The 21264-nt window shown below is 36.4% G+C and overlaps 1 protein-coding gene across 1 annotated transcript in view; it reads left to right on the top strand.

Moving 5' to 3' along the window:
• arhgap5 (Rho GTPase activating protein 5) overlaps window positions 1–21264 on the top strand; it is a 111277-nt gene that overhangs the window by 37131 nt on the left and 52882 nt on the right.

The following is a 21264-nucleotide window of genomic DNA, read 5'->3' as shown; positions in this document are numbered from 1 at the left end:
ATGTTTGTAAAATGTAGAAGTTTGGAATTTGGAACTAAAATAAGAATTTCTCAAATATTACACCAAATAACATACAAATAATATTCAATATTACGTTACATAATGACAACTCCAAATTCCTCTCTTTGTTTTAGTGCAGAAAAGGTACACTTAAGTTATGACATTCTTTTATTTTTTTATAAACTACTTTTTACAAAAGAAAAAGTTGACCTGAAATTTCATTGAAAAATAAGTGCAGTTTTAACTTTTTGTCTAAATTATCCTTTTTACATGCACATACATGCACATATGGACCTACAAAGCCATAAAACACTTAGTAAGAGTCCAAATACTGTTAAAATATTAGATATTTGGCGTCTTTTTTTTGTTTTTTTTGTTTGTTTTTTTTGAGGCTATTATACTATTATTTTATTGGTCCGACCCACTTGAGATCCAATTCGGCTAAAATGAGTTTGACCGTTAAAATCTTTGGTGCAAGTTTTACACCGAAGGCAGTTTTGGCCCGCGGACCATATGTTTGACACCATTGCACTAGAGTCTGGTTTTGACTGACTTGATATGTAGTGTCATGAGATAACTTTCGTTATGATTTGGCGCTATATAAATAAAATTTGATTGATTGATTGATAGGGTTGTAAGAAAATATCGGTTCTGCAATATATTGCGATATTTCATTTCACAATACTGTATCGATATTAAAAAGTACTGTATCGATATTTTTAGGTATTTATTCAAATGCAGATATTGTGGAGGTTCATTTTTGTTTTTCTTTTTTGTTTATATTTTATTTATTATTATTTAACACTCTTTTATTAAGTAATGTTAGTTCCTTTGTTGGGATTGAACTAAAATACTGTTCTGATGTTATTTCTGAACTAATAGAATATGAACATTTGAACAGGATCTTAAACTGTAATGTCTGTAAAACATAATTTCAGTTTGAATACAGGAACTTTTTGTGATATAGCATTAGATCCTGTTGTGATCAAATAAAAATGTCTTTAGTATTTGTGTATATTTCTGGTGTAATTCAATTCTTCCAGGAAATAATCATTTTAAAAAAGAAACAAAACCAATTAAAAAAATTGCCATTTTAACAGTATCGTGATATATCAGGATATATCATATCGTGCTCCTAGTATTGTGATTTGTATCGTATCGCCAGATTCTTGCCCATACACAGCCCTAGTCTTGAGATAACTTTTGTTATGATTTGGCGCTGTATAAATAAAATTTGACTGATTGCTAGAGGGTTACATACAGTCGGTTTGTTGTTGGAATCAGGTCTTGTCCACTATAATAGGTGGCAATATTCAGTCTTTCAGCTGGTTTAACCTACGCCGTCACTGTGGTGTGAGTGTTGCTTGAGTAATTTGCAAAAGGTGATCATTCCGTCGTTAAAATGTAAGAATGACAATGTGCAGACCTAGACTATTTTCCCTCCTCGTTCGTCTTTACATCAGACTTCCACAGTTTAGAACAGAAAACAGACTTTAAAGAGTTTTTCTAGCATCAGTTGAGTCCATTTGAAGAAGACGTGGGTTGAGGAGCATAAACAGCGTTAGAGAAGATGGAACAGGCGCTCGGAGGACTGGATGTGGATGAATACAGGCTCAAATTAAGACACGGAGCATGCTGGAACATGTGCGTCTCCCAACCGGCGACACAGGTCCCCCCGGTGCATTGTGGGAAAGCGTCTGGCTCCGTTCCCAGCTTTTGTGAAGTCGGCGTCTCAGTGTGAAAGATTCCACGGAGAAGTCGCTCAGATATGTGTTTATGACTCTGCCGCGGGTCAGATATGTGTTTATGACTCCGCCGTGGGTCGCTGTCAGAGGGAATCAAACCCCCAACCTGACAGTTCTTAATGCCTGGCTCCGTGTGTTTATCCCCAACATGACATAAGACTTCCTCTGAGTCGACACATCTACCCAAACTGTTCACTTTTTTCTCTGCCCACCTAAATGAATAATTAAAAATGGTGAATATTTCATGAGTTTGTTGCATAATGTATTTACACATGGTCCGTGTTTGGAGTTTCACCCCCCCCTCCCAATTCACTCAGAACCTTAAAAATATGTCAGAGTCATACTTCCTGTTGAGATTTTTCTGGTATGTTTGCTTTTCGGGGTCAGAAGTTCCTTTAGGCTCATCTTCACAGTTGGGTTTGGTCTGTTCAGTGGTTGTTGCAGATATTACAGCATTCACACTCATGTGTTTTCACTCAGACTGGTTCACATTTACGTTGACCTGAATGTCCACAGGTCATCCTGTCTACAGGGCGTCCATTGAGCATCAAAAATGTACATAAAACATCTCAAATTAAACATCAAATGACATTCAGTTTTTGGGGAGACCTTCTGCATATTTATGGTGGTCATATCTAGACCTTTTTAAGGTCTAGATATGACCATGCCATGGTAATTAAGGCATTTTAATGTTGAAGAGAGTGCCTTGGAGTTTTCTTCCAGTTTTTTTCTACTTTATGAATCCCTTTTTCCAAAGAGCACCTTGAACAAACTTTTTTGGTCCTAGAAGCGTTCCTTCCCATGAATTTCTGCATCTTTCTATCATAAAGTCCTGCTGCTTTGTAGAACTGCAACAAGTACTCAAGTCATTTGGGTATAAAAAGTCCTCGAACCTTTTTGTTTTTGCCTTGAGTGTTTAATTATTGATTTCATTTAAGTAGTCACTTGTGTTCCGCCCCAGGTGTTGTGTTCTACATGGACTGTAAACAGTGACTCGCACGACTCAAAAGTGAACAAATACAGCTAAAGTGAAGAGAAAATGAGCAAAATACTTGACAAATAGAACAAAATTCACCAAAAAAACCCCTGAAAATATGGCATAAAAGTGAACAAATACTGCTAAAGTGAAGAGAAAATGAGCAAAATACTTGACAAATAAGGAAAAAATTAACCAAAAAAACTTGAAATGTGGCATAAAAGTGAACAAATGCTTCGAAAGTGAAGAGAAATGAGCAAAATACTGGAAAAATAAGGACAAAATTCTCCAATTTTTAGTGAACATCTACACGATCAGTGAATTAAATATAGGAAAATAAATTATATACACTGAAAAAAGGTCTAGATATGACCATGCCATGGTAATAAAGGCATTTTAATGCTTAAAGAGAGCGCCTTGGAGTTTTCTTCCAGTTTTTTTTTCTACTTTATAAATCCCTTTTTCCAATGAGCACCTCGAACAAACTCTTTTTTTGGTCCTAGAAGTGTTCCTTCCCATGAATTTGTGCATCTTTCTATCATAAAGTCCTGCTGCTTTGTAGAACTGCAACGAGTACTCGAGTCATTCGAGTACAAAAAATCCTCAAATCTTTTTTTCGCCTTGAGTATTTGTTTAATTATTGATTTCATTTAAGTAGTCACTTGCGTTCCGCCCCAGGTGTCGTGTTCTACACTGACCGTAAACAGTGACGCACATGACTGAGAGTCTAAAAGTTGGTTCTAGGGAAGAGAGCGAAGAGACCGACGGCAAAAGGTTAAAGATGTCCAAAGTTTGGATCAGTTCAAACTTAAAAAAATAGGACCAATGGCCCTATAGCTTACCGGCCAAATTAAAAGCTTTGGGAAATGTATCCAGATGCCATTTATTATCACCCAGTTCTGTGTATTTATGATATTACAGAAATAGCCCATGTTTTGGTCATATTCCAATCAGATCTGTAAAAAATTCAAATTCCAACTTGATATCATTGATACTGACTGATTTATTGGATCAATCCACTTCCTATCTGTTATAATGGGAAAATGTGTCAAAGTCGCACCAAATCCAGAATCAGATCCAGATCAAAATAATTTCAATACCTTGTGTTGACTAGAGCCCGACCGATTAATCGGCCGGCCGATTAATTGGGCCAATTATAGCGCATCACCAATTAATCAACATCGGTCAATTTGTAACCGATATATTAACTTTTTTTTGCTGCGCGGAGATTCTTTAAAGCAAGTTAGTTTCACTTTCACTCCTGCTCGGACAATGACACTATCACCCCCCTCACACACACACAATCACATAATCACGGAGCTACCCCCCCCAGTCGCGCGCTCTGACAAGGATGGACTGCTTATCCCGCCCCTGCTCCGACCCCCCACCCTGGCGAAAATTGTGGACCGTTACCACGCACTCTGACAACGATGGACCGCTAAACCCCCCCCCCGCTCCGAAAATCAGGCCCCCCCCCCGTTTTATGAAGTATTCACCCCCCCACACACCCATGTCCGTGCACTTCCTGTCTACCTCACAGTTTTATTCTGCCAGCAGGCCTGGATGTTAATAGTGTAGGGGAGACCGAGGACAGTTGTAACACAGGTCAGTTGTAACTCTTGCAATTGCTCCAATTAGGAACAACTTAGGACTCACCTAATTCACTCTGCACATGCTCAGTTTAGTCCTTAGTCTACATGAGAAGTTGTAGTGCCGTGAGGCAGACACATCAAAATTTGTGAGTGAAAACATAATTGTGTGGTAAGTAATATTTTTTGTTCTAATTATTTTTGTGATTGCATAGTTTGCATTTGAAAATTGTGTAATACATATTTGTGAGATAAACAAAGATTTATGCAGCTGTTAATCCACCTGTCCACAATTATCTAATATAAGATTATATCCTGTGTAGATCAGTGTTCTTATTTCATATATCAGCCAATATATCGGTTATCGGCCAATATTGGCCGATATATCGGCTTTTTTTAGCCCCCAATATCGGTATTGGCATCAGCCCCAAAAATCCCATATCGGTCAGGCTCTAGTGTTGACATCATCATAAAGAAGCTGTATACCAAGTTTGAAGTCAATCAGAACTGTAGTTTCAGAGAAGGAGACGATTGAAATTTTTTCCCCATAAGAGTCCATGTTAAATTTTCCCTAAGTTCCTGGATCCAGAAGAAGATCCTGATCAGCATGTGGCCATTATGTTTTGGTCATCTCCCATCAGGGCTGGACTGTAGAAATTTACACTGGATATCATTTATATTTACTGAGTTATTGCATCCATCCACTTCCTATCTCTTACAATAGGGAAATTTTTCAAAGTCGCACCAAATCCAGAATCAGATCCGGATCCAAATAATTTCACTAACTTTTGTTGACATGATCATAAAAGCTGTATACCAAGTTTAAAGTCAATCGGAATTGTAGTTTTGGAGAAGAAGACGATTGAAAGTTTTGTAACGGACGACGACGACGGACGCTGCATGACGACAATAGCTTACGGCCTGTCGGCCGGTAAGCTAAAAACAGGGTAAATGCCCGTCTGCCACTCAACAGTGGCCGAATATTAGCCCATTCAACGTGATTAAAAAATAACTGAGAAACACAGCAGCGCAGGTTAGAACGTAGGTTGTGCATTTGTTGTTGTCTATAATAACGAGTCTCGATGACGGCTTTGATAATGAAATCTGATTAACCGCTGAAATATTTGGAGAATACTGGATAGCTGCGGCCCTACTGCACGTCTGATTAGATGGAATCTGCATTTTGTTGCTTGTACTTGTGACACATGCAATGACAACCAAGTTGAATCAATCCAAACCCACCCCCAAAAAACAGGAAAACTCTGATGTTTCTGAACAGAAAACACTGGAGTGTAAAGGTCCAGATGTAGGAGATGAATCAGATGGAGGTCAGTAGAAATCACATGACTAACGCCCAGATCCGCTGAGTCAAATGGGAGTTTAGTTATGAAGGTTCTGGGAAATTTCGCAAATTTGCAACACATGTAACAGAAATGTTTCAAAATTATGCTAAATTGTATTTTTTGATTGAAAAATAAAAAATATTCCCACAGAAGGACCTGGTCGTTTTAGAATGCATCAGTTTGGTGTTATTTTTCCCAGTCTTTCTGAGGTCACGTTGTCCATGGATCCTAAAAAAGGCCAAAGTTTAGGCTTTAATTCTCCTTTAAATTGCTAATTAACCCTTAAATCTGGCTCTCAAAGGTCTTGGAAATTCCACAGACACAATAACTGACATTTCTGTATCTTCTTTGTAAATCTTTGTGCAGAATTAGTCAAATGTGTAAATATTATTCATGGACAAATGTTGATGCAACGTTAGTGGATTTAAACTTGGTTCAACACAGTGACGATGAGGCCGATTGACTGGTATTTATGTCAATGTTAGTGTGATTTTGTATACGGTAGGGTGTGTTTTGTGTATTTTAGCATATTTTATGTTTTTAAAGTACTTAAGCATATTTTCTGTATACTCTAGTACATTTTAGTGTAGTTTTGGGTATTTTAATAGTCCTTTGTGTATTTTAGTGTACAGTAGCATATGTTGTGTATATTCTAGTGAATTTTAGTGTCTTTTTGGGGTATTTTAATATATTTTTGTGTATTTTAGGGTGTTGTTTTGTGTTGTTTTTGTGCATTTTAGTGTATAATGACTATGAGTTGGACTGTTGGATTGGTATTTATGTCAATGTTAGTGGGTTTTGTATACAGTAGTGTGTGTTTTATGTGTTTTGGCATGTTTTTATGTATTTTAGTGTACTTTAGCGTATTTTTTTGTAAACTCTAGTACATTTTAGTGTATTTTTGGAGTATTTTAATAGATTTTTGTGTATTTTAGGGTATTGTTTCATGTAGTTTTGGTGCAATTTGGTGTATTATGACTATGAGGCTGATAGACTGGTATTATGTCAATGTTAGTGTTTTTGTTTATACAGCAGTGTGTTTTTTTGTATTTTTAACATATTTTTATGTATTTAGTGTACATTAGCATATGTTTGTATATTGCAGTGAATTTAGTGGCTTTTTGAGGTATTTTAATATATTTTTGTGTATTTTAGGGTATTGTTTTGTGTAGTTTTGGTGCAATTTGGTGTATTATGACTATGAGGCTGATAGACTGGTATTTATGTCAATGTTAGTGTTTTTGTGTATACAGCAGTGTGTGTTTTTGTATTTTTAACATATTTTTATGTATTTTAGTGTACATTAGCATATGTTTTGTATATTGCAGTGAATTTTAGTGGCTTTTGAGGTATTTTAATATATTTTTGTGTATTTTAGGGTATTGTTTTGTGTAGTTTTTGTGCAATTTGGTGTACTGACTATGAGGCTGATAGACTGGTATTTATGTCAATGTTAGTGTGTTTTTTTATACAGCAGGGCGTGTTTTGTGTATTTTTAACATATTTTTATTTTCCTTATTGTACATTAGCATATGTTTTGTATATTGCAGTGAATTTTAGTGTCTTTGGGCGTATTTTAATATATTTTTGTGTGTTTTAGGGCATTGTTTTGTGTAGTTTTTGTGCATTTTGGTGTATAATGACTGAGTTTGGACTGTTGGGGTATTTATGTCAATTTTAGTGTGTTTTGTGTACAGTAGTGTGTGTTTTGTGTATTTTTAGCATATATTTATGTATTCTAGTGTACTTTAGCATATTTTTTTGGAAACTTTAGTACATTTTAGTATATTTTTGGGGTATTTTAACAGTCTTTTGTGTATTTTAGTGTACATTACCATATGTTTTGTATACTCTAGTGAATTTTTGTGTGTCTTTGGGGTATTTTAATATATGTTTGTGTATTTTAGGGTGTGTTTTTGTGTAGTTTTTGTGCATTTTGGTGTATAATGACTCTGAGTTGGACTGTTGGACTGGTATTTAGTGAGTGGAAGGTGTGAAATTTGTCCAAAGACACTCATGTAGATCCACCAAAGCTGCAGATACACTTTTCTAAAATAAAACTATTGAAATCCAGTTCCCTAACCTACAAATATGAGCTTGATTAATATTAAATTCCATATTAAATCTATGTAAGGTTAATTCTCACTACCTGATTGAAATGTTTTACAGATCGCGACAGTTTTTCCTCCTCTGGTGGAATCCAATGATGTTTCTGATCCAGATTAGACCGATATCATCCTTTTTAACCTGAATCAAAGCTGACCAGCCCCCGCTCTGAGAATCTATGAAGCTGTAAAAATGTGACTGTTTTGTGTTATTTGAGCTTTTATTTCGCCTCAGTCAGCGTTTCCTGGGGGAGAATCCTAACATTAGCCATTAACTACTATTGGAATCAGGTTGTGCTGAAACCGCTAGTTTGTAAAACGTCCTGTCAACGCAGATTAATTGGTTCAACTGTTTCTCTGAGTGGGGTTTTCTTCACTCAGCGGCTACATTTACATGCACAAAATCTTTTTTTTTTTTTTTTTTTTTTACAAAACACTGAAAAAGTCAAACTGTATGTACTTTTATGTCCGTCGTGTTAAACTCATTTTCGTTCAGGTTCCACATTTAGACCAATATGATCTAAAGCAGATCAGAACCAGTAGAATATAACATAATAATATATAAATAATGACAACTACAAACTTCTCTTTATGTGTTAGAGCGAAAAAAGTTAAATTACATGACAAAATTTATATATATATATATATACATATACATATATATATATATATATATATATATATAGATATATATATATATATATATACACACAGGGTGGGGAAGCAAAATTTACAATGAACATTTAGTTGTTTTTTCTCAGCAGGCACTACGTCAATTGTTTTGAAACCAAACATATATTGATGTCATAATCATACCTAACACTATTATCCATATCTTTTCAGAAACTTTTGCCCATATGAGTAATCAGGAAAGCAAACGTCAAAGAGTGTGTGATTTGCTGAATGCACTCGTCACACCAAAGGAGATTTCAAAAATAGTTGGAGTGTCCATAAAGACTTTTTATAATATAAGGAAGAGAATGACTATGAGCAAAACTATTACGAGAAAGTCTGGAAGATACTATTAAAGAAGAATGGGAGAAGTTGTCACCCGAATATTTGAGGAACACTTGCGCAAGTTTCAGGAAGCGTGTGAAGGCAGTTATTGAGAAAGAAGGAGGACACATAGAATAAAAACATTTTCTATTATGTACATTTTCTTGTGGCAAATAAATTCTCATGACTTTCAATTAACTAATTGGTCATACACTGTCTTTCAATCCCTGCCTCAAAATATTGTAAATTTTGCTTCCCCACCCTGAATATATATATATATATATATATGTATATATATAATTTTTTTTTTTAATTATTATTTAACACTGTTTTATTAAATAATGGTAGTTCCTTTGTTGGGATTGCACAAAAATAATGTTCTGATGTTAGTTCTGAACTAACAGAATATGAACATTTGAACAGGATCTGAAACTGTAATGTCTGTAAAACATAATTTAAGTTTAAACACAGGAGCATTTTGTGATATAGCATTAGATCCTGTTGTGATCAAATAAAAATGTGTTTAGTTTTTGGGCAGATTTCTGGTGTAATTCCATTCTTCCAGGAAATAATCTTTTAAAAAATAAACAAGACCAATAAAAATTGCCATTTTAACAGTATCGTGATACATCGTGATATATCGTATCATGATCATATTATTGTGATTTGTATCGTATCGCCAGATTCTTGCCAATACACAGCCCTAATAATAATTACAATAATAATACAACTATACAGAAAGTGAACACAGACTATCAACAGGATCCAAATGACACCAAAGAACCAAAAAGAAGAAGAAGAACATGGACATACAATGATCTAGAACAACTACAATGGATTAACACATCAAATCTTTTTTTTTTAACCATAACACACTGTTTTTAAATGTTTATTACATATAATATTGATAATTAATGGACAGATATTTAAAGTTAAGTTCTTCCTGAAAAAAGGTGTAAAAGAATGGGCATTTTCTGACACTTTTATTGCAGAAACAACATAAACTAGAAAAGCACTCGGAGAGCGCAGACCTCCGCCAAGGCAGGTCAATGCCCCCCCCCCCCCCCCCCCCCGATCAGCACTAAAATTTAATCATTTGTTCCTCGTGCCAGTATCATCATTTCCTGAAATTTTCATCCAAGTCCGTCCATCATTTTTTGAGTTATCTTGCACACGGACAGACAGACAGACAGACAACCCAGTGCCGGCAAAAACATAACCTCCTTGGCGAAGGTATAAATGACTGTAGGTCTGTTATATTGGTGGGGTTAAAGGGTTAAAGTTGAGTCCCTGCCGTTTCGTGGACTGTTTAATCTCACTCACTGGTGAAATGACAGTCGGATGTTCAACACAACATGAAAACAGTCACCTCCTCCTCCTCCTTCACACATTCACACATGTGCAGTAAATGTGTTAAATGTGTGTTCAGACGCAGCGTTTCCTGTTTTTTTTTTTTTTTTTTTTTAATACGTTCAGTGTTTCGAAGGCAGCGTTCGTTGCAGCTCTTTGGGTTCAGGGGCTGTTAATTCCTGTCCTGAAAATCCCCTCCGAATATGTTTTGATATTCAGCTGGATCTACACCAGCCTGTCGGCGGCGGCTGCCAACCACATTTGGGCTTAATCTGCCGCTGCCTGTGTGTGGATGTGTGTGTCTGTGTGTGTGGATGTGTGTGGATGTGTGTGTCTGTGTGTGTGGATGTATGTGTCTGTGTGTGTGGATGTGCGTTTGTGTGTAGATGTGAGTGCCTGTGTGTGGATGTGTGCGTCTCTGTGTGGATGTGCATTTGTGTGTGGATGTGCATTTGTGTGTGTCTGTGTGTGGATGTGCATTTGTGTGTGTCTGTGTGTGGATGTGTGCGTCTGTGCATTTGTGTGTGTCTGTGTGCAGATGTGTGCGTCTGTGTGTGGATGTGCGTTTGTGTGTGGATGTGTGTTTGTGTGTTGGCCGGTGGCTGCCAGCTGACGGCGGCGGATCGCAGATTTCATGGCCGACGCTGTGAAACCCTCTAAGTCCAGACGGTCTGTTGGGTGGATTTAACAGCCCCCCCCCCCGCCGTCTTTTTCTGGAATATCACGTCTCACCAGCTGTAGTCAGAACATCTTTGTGCTCTTAATTTTCTTTCACAGCTCCATGTTGTGTAAGGTGTTTAATCTGAAGATAATTTAAGAACATTTGAAACCTTTCAGCTTCTTTTTTTACTGGTCGGAGTTTCGAGGTAGAAACTTAACCCTTAAAGAACCCAAACATCCACCACCAACCAAAACCATCTCGTGATCTAAATTGTTTAATACCTGTTGATCCACTAATCCAATCAATACATGGAAATAACTAATGGAAAATACAGTTTTACCTCAATTATTCATAGGATAAAATGTACAAACACTTGTAAAATGTGAATAAAATTAGTAAATACTTGGAAAAATAAGGAAAAAATTCAGCAAAAAAACTTGAAATATGGCATAAAAGTGAACAAATCCTTCTAAAGTGAAGAGAAAATGAGCAAAATACTTGACAATTAAGGAAAAAAATCCACCAAAAAAACATGAAATATAGCATAAAAGTGAACAAATACTGCTAAAGTGAAGAGAAATTGAACAAAATATTGGAAAAACGAGGACAAAATTCACCAAAAAAAACTTCTAATAGGGCATAAAAGTGAACAAATACTGCTAAAGTGAAGAGAAAATGAACAAAATACTGGAAAAATAAGGAAAAAATTCACCAAGTTTTAATGAACATCTACACGATCAGTGAATTAAATATAGGAAAATAAATTATTTACACTGAAAAAATACAAAATACAGGGGATAATATTATAATAAATGGTGATAATCACTAATTAAAGGTTAAATATAGATCAGATTCATTTGGAAAGGGTCATAAAAGTTGCTCTGGGTCTTTATGGGTTAATATAAGCTTTAATTCGTCTGTGGAACAACATGTGGTTTTATAGCTGCGAGGGTGGGGTCGTCTCAGTGGTGACATGGTTGCAGACCCCCCCCCATCCAACCATGGCTATGATAAAGTGTGCAAAGGCACTGCAGCGCCTGCTCCGGCTCAGTTTGACCTCTGACCTCTGGGAAGGGGAGAGTCCCACAGGGGGTCGTTAAACCATCAGTATTAGGTGGTGTTGTTGTGGTGTGTCAGCGGACACCACACACTTGTCACATTAACAGGGGGTGAAAGTCAAACAGGGAGAGAACTCCATGTCTTTATGGAGACCTGTGGGTGTGGTTTAAAGACCCACAAGCAAATAAAAGACCACAGAACACGGATCGTATGTGGAGTTCAACGCAAACACTCAGATGTTCCCCAGTCCGTTACAAAGTTCAGCCCAAACTTTTTAAATCATCTCTAATTCAGTCATTTATTAAAAGCAAAACTCTGAAGAGTCTGTGAATTCAGCAGTGTGATGAAAGAACTGAAAGAACTAAAAGAACCAGAGCGTCTGCGGACTCACTAAGAAAAAGCCTTTACACACACATGGAGTTGAAAACAGCGGATGATGTTGAAATGAAAACGTTTTCTCAGATCAGGGGGGTCAAACTCAGTTTAGTTCAGGGGTCAAATTTAGCCCAATGTGGTCTGAAACAGGCCAGACCAGTCCAATAATTACGTAAGAACTTTTACGTACTTAATGATCCGAATGTTTCACTTTGTTTTGGTGTGAAAGAAGTCTGATTACATTTTATGTACAGTATAACCTTAACATCCATGTAAACCTGACCTTTGTTCAGAAAAATAAGTACAATTTGAAATAAATAAAAAACAAAACAAAACTGTAATTTCCCAGTTTGGGAGAGAGAGAGAGAGAGTTGCAGTTCACCCACAGGTCATCAGCTCAGAGGTGCTGACAGTCGTCAGTGCAGTTGGACCAGAGCTGGTTTATATGCAGATGTGTCAGTAAATTGGAGTCAGCCTGTGGAGGAACTCTAATGGAACTGTGACCTTTATTTGGTGGGTTTAGGTTTGTGGTGGACATTGAATCAGTCTGTTATGGTCACATGTGGGTCAGGTCAAGGGAACACACACATCTATGCACTTGTTAGATTATTACTGTGATGTTTAATAAATGCTTGAATTAAAACTATTCGACTTGTTTTCTGGACACATTGGTTTGTACATCATTACAGGATCAAGAATTTAAACCGTGTTCCTTTAAATCTGTGTCAGTAAGTCCAAATGTTTCTAATATATTCTCCTACATGTTGACGTCAGTGTAGCTTCATGTGATTGAACACATCAGAGGCACATTTAAGTGAATTTCCAGTGTTAAAGGTGGGGTAGGAGATGTTTTCCTGGAGCATCTTTTACTATATTCCTTAAAATCCCCTTCACACCCTGATTACAACCAATTAACTAAATGCTCTGACACAAAAATAAAATATTTTAGTCAGCTGTGGAACAGACAGGACTGAAAAAACACCATCCAATCATTTTAACCGACCCATCGATATGATTGAATGGTGATTTGTCTATCCAACTCAACTGCCATTTGCCCCCCTCCCTCCCCTCGTGCATATCCCGGTGGTGGATTGATGCGGCGCAGCGCTCATAAACCCTCGGGAACAGGCATCGCATGTTCTGGTACTCTGGAGGCATGGCTTCGGGGGGGAAGTCTGAAGACAGGGGTTTGGACTTTCGAACTGTGTGTTTTCCAAATGTAGCTGCTCGAACCGTTTTTCCAGGATCTCCCACCCACTGTTAAGGACTTCGGTGTAAACCTGGTTAAAATCAGTGGCATTTTGATGAAACCGTGTCTTCGGGCACATTTTAAAATACTTTAGGTCAAAAATTTAATTTGATGCGATCCTCATCCTTACTATGTTTAAGTACTTACACCTACTGAACTATCGAACACACACTGATATGGGTTCTATATGTACAAAGGTGGAACCCATGGAACACCAAACATGGACCCATGTCACCGCTGGACCAGACCCATCTACATTCATAGTGGATCCACTGGAGTATTTTTAATCTTCTGTCTCAGCGCTGTCAAACTCATTTTAGTTCAGGTTCATTCAGCTCAACAATCTGAAAAAATAACAGTGAAAAAAATCAAATTACATGATAGAAATATTTATATCTACAAAATTATCCTTCAAAAAATGGGAATTATCTGAACAACCTGGGATCTCTAAAAAAAAAAACATAAGTGTAATTGTACCAATATTCAGCCTCAGTTTATCATTTCCTCATGTTCATTATAAACGGACAGATACAGTGAGTCTACAAATATACACAACATTTAATAACAGACAGAATATTGGTCCAATTACACTGACTTCTATGAAGACGCATTCAGGTTGTTCATGTTTGTTCAGATTATTCACATTATTGGTGAAAGGATAGTTTGTAAATGTAAATATGTTCATGTAATTTTACTTTTTTAAACTAAAACAAAGAAAATTTGTATTTGTCATTATTTACAGGTAGGGATGTAACGATCTGAAAATTTCATATCACAGTTATTGTGACCAAAATTATCACAGTTATGGTTATCGTGGTATTGTTGAAATTGTGCTCAAGATGTTCAAAAAGTACTGATACACACACTGAAATAATTTAACCAAGTTGTATTTAAAAAAAAAAAAATAAAGTAAAATAATTGGCACAGTGTACCTTTTGTTGGCAGAAACATTCAAATATTAACCCTTAGTGGTCTGAGCCTATTTTTGTCCATTTTTCAGTACTTTTGATTTTGCCTTTATATACTACATAAACAAATGTTTACTCTCCCCATGTTTGGTATCTTTTTTTATTCAGCACAACTTCATCTATCTCATCTGTCTATTATTTTTTCACTTTAACCTACTATATCAACATAAAAGGCCAGAAAACACAAAAAAATATAAAATTCGATTTGAAAAAGTATAATTTATTGCATAAATAACACACGGATGCTTAACGAACCTTTTCAAAGACTTTAAAAGTGATTATTGGTTCCAAATATTAGGTATATGAAATCAAAATTGTAATAAATTAAAACTATACTCAGATATTTGACATTAAAGCAGATCTTTACATGGGCGTTTTTTCACCTAAAAGTGTGGTAATCAAACACGGTTATCATGATAATTAGAATTTAAACGGTAATACTAACTGTTGGCAATTTTACCCCTGTTTATCGTTATATCAGTAATTGTTACATCCCTATTTACAGGTTATTCTGTTCTTATTTTCCTGGTTCTGATCCACTTTAGATCACATTGGTCTGAATGTGGAACCAGGCTTGTTAAATCTTCAGTGTAATTTTTGCATTTCATGGGATGGATTAGACTCTACATCTGGAGTCTAGAATGTATGGACTGAACATTTGTAAAACCTGTTTTATGGCTTCACCATGACATTTTCCAGGACTCGTCTGAGTTTGAGTTTTTTTGTTGCATTTCAGATTAAATAAGACGATGTTTGTTTTGCGTTTCCTGTCTGCTGAGGTCTGCTCGTCATTGTTCCCATCACCATATTCTAATAATAACCGAACAAACCGACTTCCCAAAGGCCTCACGAAACCCTTAATGGCTCACCAAGTCGAATGGAAAATCCACCAAACCCTGAACGGTTCTGGAAAAAAACAAGTTTTAGGAGCGGAATCATGGGCATTCCTGAGCTCCGCCTGATGAAATCCACTCCACAGCGTCTTGCAGAGTTTATCCTGGTTGAGCGTGATTTAATTTTTTTTTTTTTTTATGAAACATGACCTAGAAGAGTGGCGTCCTTGGAGTCAGCCGTGGAGGCGATTCCCATGTGGAGGAAACGTGTGGAGTTTCTTAAAACGGCCAAGACACGACTGTACACACTGTGCTGATGACGGGCCATAAATGAACCTGGAAAACATCAGACTTTTCTGATTCAATATGGGTGAAGATCAGTGTCAGGAAACGGTAACACTCATAAATCCTCCTGTGATGACAGACGTTGGATTTAACCCTTAAACACCCACAACTTCACAAGTTTTTGTCTTTTCCAAGTGACTTATCATTTATTGTAATATCCTCTGCAGTTTGTATTTTTCAGTGTAAATCCTGTTATTTATCATCATTTATTATAAGATTATCCTGTGCAGTTTGTATTTTTCGGTGTAAATCCTGTCATTTATCACCATTTATTATAATATTATCCTGTGCAGTTTGTATTTTTCAGTGTAAATCCTGTCATTTATCACCATTTATTATGTTTTCCTCTGCAGTTTGTATTTTTTCGGTGTAAATCCTGTTATTTATCATCATTTATTATAAGATTATCCTGTGCAGTTTGTATTTTTTGGTGTAAATCCTGTCATTTATCACCATTTGTTATAATATTATCCTGTGCAGTTTGTATTTTTTCAGTGTAAATCCTGTCATTTATCACCATTTATTATGTTTTCCTCTGCAGTTTGTATTTTTTAGTGTAAATCCCATCATTTATCACCATTTATTATAATATTTTCCTCTGTAGTTTGTATTTTTAGTGTAAATCCTGTCCTTTATCACCATTTATTATAAGATTATCCTTTTGTATTTCTTCATTTTTTTGTGTAAATCGTGTAATTTATTGTCATTTATTATAAGATTATCCTCTGTATTTCGTCATTTTTTAGTGTAAATCCTATATTTTCCTGTATTTAATTCACTGATCATGTAGATCAGGGGTGTCAAACTCATTTTAGTTAAGTTCCACATTCTGCCCAACTTGATCTCCAGTGGGCCAGACCAGTAAAATAATAACTGAAAAAAGTAAAATTATATTATGATCAGGTTTGCATCTACAAAGTTTCCTTAAAAATCTGAATAACACAACTTGAATTGTCTTAAGAAAAACAAGTGCAATTTTAACAATATTCTGCCTCAGTTTATCATTTACACGTGTGCATTACAATCACAAAAAACATTTAGTAACAGGCAGTATATTGGTAAAATTGCATTAACTTTTCTTAAGAAAAGTTTGTTCATATTTGTTCAGATTATTCACTTTTTTTTTGTAAAAGTATAGTTTGGTGATGTAAAGAATTTCATGTAATTTTACTTTTTTTACACCAAAAAACAAAGAGAACATGTGGGGTTGTCATTATTTATAGGTTATTATGATAATATTTTTCTGGTTCTGACCCACTTGAAATTTATTTGGACTGTATGTGTCTGTCTGTGGAACCTGAATTAAGAGGATTTTGACACCATCGATTGTTAATATGTTAAGTGTAATTTTTGCATTTCACAAATTCATCCCACGGGCTGGATTGGACCCTTTAGCGAGCCGGATTTGGCCCCCCAGGCCGCATGTTTGAGACCTGTGATGTAGATGTTCATTAAACGCCATCGTAAATTCAAAGGTGTTTAGATCAAATCAGAGAAAAATTGACAATTTTAGCAAATTATATCATTAACTGAATGTAAAAACGAGGCTTACGCTGTTACTGAGGTTGAGCTCTGTGGACCTGATAGTGGTAGAATAATGGACAGAGAACTAATTTAACCCCCAAAACTCCGCCTAGTGACTGAAAATGACCCCATATGAACTCTAGATGGTAGATAGAACACGGACATTTGGAAGAACATCAATATGAACCTCATTTGATCTCAATCGGCCTATTATCAATGATTTATGTCCGAAAAACTGATTTTGAACTAAAGCGCCCCCATGTGGATGACTTATAAAACTCATAGAGAGGCTGAAATCCATAGGGTCCTTCCACTAGGGGTCCACTATGGTGGTTATCAAGGAGAAGAAATCCAACCAAATCTGTCAGAGTTACCGACAAAACGCCAACGAGATCCAGTAGCGGCATTCAGGGTAAAACCATTATATCCCCGAAAGTTGATTTCAGGGATATAAAGAGAAAAAAATTTAAAATATTTGAAAGTTTATTTCTATAATCTCATTAAGTTTTAGTATGCACACTTAATAATAAATATGACTAAAAAAATGCAAGTCTGTTTTTTTTTCCATAACACAGTTTTAAGCATTTATTACATATAATAATGATAATTAATGGACAGTTACTGAAAGTTAAGTTGTGACTGTAAAAAATGTGCAAAAGAGTTGACAAAAAGACATTTTCAGACACTTTTATGCAAAAACAACATGAAGAAATATCGGCCTCTTATAGTGCTTAAAGGGTTAATGAATATGGGTGTAAGAAAATATCGGTTCTGCAATATATCGTGATATGTAATTTCACGATACTGTATTGATATTAAAAAGTACTGTATTGATCTGTGGTCTCCCTCTCTGACAGACGCTGTTTAAAAGCCCTTTGGCTGCAGAAACATGCAGGACATCCCTTTTGTCTTGTTCTAGGACAGCGGGACACAGTGTCTTTTTGTTACTGGGGACATCTCCTGTAGGCGCCGGGTCACCTGACACTGACCACGCGTCCAGTTGTTTTTCAGGAGCCACGCCGCTGTCGGACCGTCTGCTCCAGTTCAGTGTTCAAACTTTCCAGAGGTGGTCGGTGTCACCTTCTCAGCGCCGCTTCTTGCCTCTCATCTCACTTCGAAAACGTCCTCCTGCCTCCGTCCGTCTCCTCTCAGGCTTTCGCTGCTTCGGCGCCGGAGCGTCATCAGGTCAGGACCCTTCACCTCCTCACTATTAGATACGGCTGGAATTGAAGTTTCCCCAGCCGAGGGACGGGAAGAGATTAACGCTGAAAATACAGGGAGGAGGTTCGCGCTCGACCTCGTACATTCGGGTAAAAGCATGACGCGTCTAAAAGCCGGATCTGTGAGGCTGCGGCGTATCAGACAAATGTAAGGTCAGGACCTGCCGCTGCATGACGAACACCATCTCCTATTCAGAGAGGGGCTTTTAGAGACGCACAACTGCACATCTGTTGGACCAACACACACACACACCACTAATGTGGGTTTGTGTTTGCACATCAACAACAACACGATCAGTCCAAATGTTTCAGAGTCAAGTCCAGATCCGACCGACTAAAAGGAGAACGCTAACACTGTTTTCTGCAACATCTTAGAAAAATGATCTGCTTCAGACATTAAATGGGTTTATTACCTCCACAAGGAGGTGTTGTGATCGCTTTGCTGTGTGTGTTTGCATGTTTGTTAGCAGGATAACTCAAAAAGTTATGGACGGATTTTCATGAAATTTTCAGGAAATGTTGATACTGGCACAAGGAAGAAATGATTAAATTTTGGTGGTGATCGGGGGGGCACGGATCTGTCTTGGCGGAGGTCTGCGCTCTCAGAGTACTTTTCTTGTTCATTTATTTATTTATTTCGACCATGCAAAGAAACAAAATAAAACAATGCAAATTAAGAAAAAAACAAAACATTTAAATGAACGGAATCTATCTTCAAGTACATACAAGTCTGAATTTTGCATATGGTCGAAAAGGAGCAGGAAGAAGTATAAACTGATTTAATCCAACCCCTTAAGTGCTTTTACACCTTTGTCACTAACTTAACACAAGAATGTAACAATACAATTTTCCTAATTTTAGCATCGAACCACAACAAATACATAATGCAGTGATTGAATTATACATAACAAAATGTTCATGGCAGTATAGTCACACAGACTCAACAATTTTCTTCAATAATTACAGGAGATTTATCAATACAACATTATCCATAAACAAACAGGCCTCATTGTCATTATTAAGTACTGGACACAACAATCAATTCTTTATATCTTTTTTAAAATCTGACGTATTTTAATAAGATGAATCCGAAAACTAATGAGCAAAGTGCTGGTTTAGCTCATGTTTTCAGTATGTATTCCACATATACAGGGTGGGGAAGCAAAATTTACAATGAACATTTGGTTGTTTTTTCTCAGCAGGCACTTCGTCAGTTGTTTAGAAACCAAACATATATTGATGTCATAATCATACCTAACACTATTATCCATAACTTTTCAGAAACTTTTGCCCATATGAGTAATCAGGAAAGCAAACGTCAAAGAGTGTGTGATTTGCTGAATGCACTCGTCACACCAAAGGAGATTTCAAAAATAGTTGGAGTGTCCATAAAGACTGTTTATAATGGAAGAAGAGAATGACTATGAGCAAAACTATTAGGAGAAAGTCTGGAAGATACTATTAAAGAAGAATGGGAGAAGTTGTCATCCGAATATTTGAGGAACACTTGCGCAAGTTTCAGGAAGTGTGTGAAGGCAGTTATTGAGAAAGAAGGAGGACACATAGAATGACAACATTTTCTATTATGTCAATTTTCTTGTGGCAAATAAATTCTCATGACTTTAAATAAACTAATTGGTCATACACTGTCTTTCAATCACTGCCTCAAAATATTGTAAATTTTGCTTCCCCACCCTGTATAGTTGGTTTATATACATTTATACAATAGATTTATGAAGTGCACTTATTCCACTGTATTGCTTTGCATTGCACAGATCACTGTTATTTATTTATTAAGTGGGGACTGCAGATGAAAATTAGCACTGACGCTAACTCTGGCATATTTACATGTTTATACTGAAATGGAATGTATAAATGTGTTCATTAATGTGCACTGTCCCACCTAAGTAAAGATATAATAATTCATTCATTTTTTCTGAACCCGCTTTATCCTCACTAGGGTCACGGGGGTCGCTTGGAGCCTATCCCAGCTACATAGGGGCGAAGGCGGGGTACACCCTGGACATTTCGCCAGTTCATCACAGGGCTGACATATAGAGACAAACAATCACTCTCACATTCACACCTATGGGCAATTTAGATTAACCAATTAACCTGTTAGTGCATGTCTTTGGATGGGGGAGGAAGCCGGAGTACCCGGAGAGAACCCACGCAGACACGGGGAGAACATGCAAACTCCAGTTATAATAATAAAATAATAATAATAATAAAAGATTTCTGAATGTTCCACTGATAGAACCTGTCCAGTCCATGTATCGTCATGTGCAGACAGTGTTTGGAGTAGATCTGACACTAATAGTCCTTTGGATTTAAACCTATTCTATCATTAATTCTACAGTTTCACATTTTGACCCCAGACTGTATCTGAGAAACTACAACCAACCACCATTTAGGACTGGATTATTCTGGATCAATAACTCACATTTGGTAAAGATTAACTACTTTTATTTTGAAAGTATTTGACTTATAGACCAGTGTTACAGGGTTGTAGATGTTCTGAAATGATGAATTCTCCTTATTTTTCCAGTATTTTGCTAATTTTCTCTTCACTTTAGAAGGATTTGTTCACTTTTATGCCATATAAGTTTTTTTGGTTAATTTTTTCCCTATTTGTCTAGTATTTTGCTCAATTTCTCTCCACTTTAGAAGGATTTGTTCACTTTTATGCCATATTATACATTTTCTGGTGAATTTTTTGCTCATTTGTCAAGTATTTTGCTAATCTTATTCACATTTTACAAGTTTTTGTACATTTTATCCAATGAATAATGAAACTACAACCAACTCCAGCTGCTGCAAAACTATCTTTATATTCATTTTGGCAAAAATCCAGTGGATTTCTACAACCTGTTTGAATTCCTTCTTAATTAGTTGCGTCTCTAACTAGTTCCGTCTCCACATTTGC

This window comes from Sphaeramia orbicularis, chromosome 22 (assembly GCF_902148855.1).
Source record: "Sphaeramia orbicularis chromosome 22, fSphaOr1.1, whole genome shotgun sequence".
Taxonomy (NCBI): Eukaryota; Metazoa; Chordata; class Actinopteri; order Kurtiformes; family Apogonidae; genus Sphaeramia; species Sphaeramia orbicularis.
This window is presented reverse-complemented; position numbering and strand designations above follow the sequence as displayed.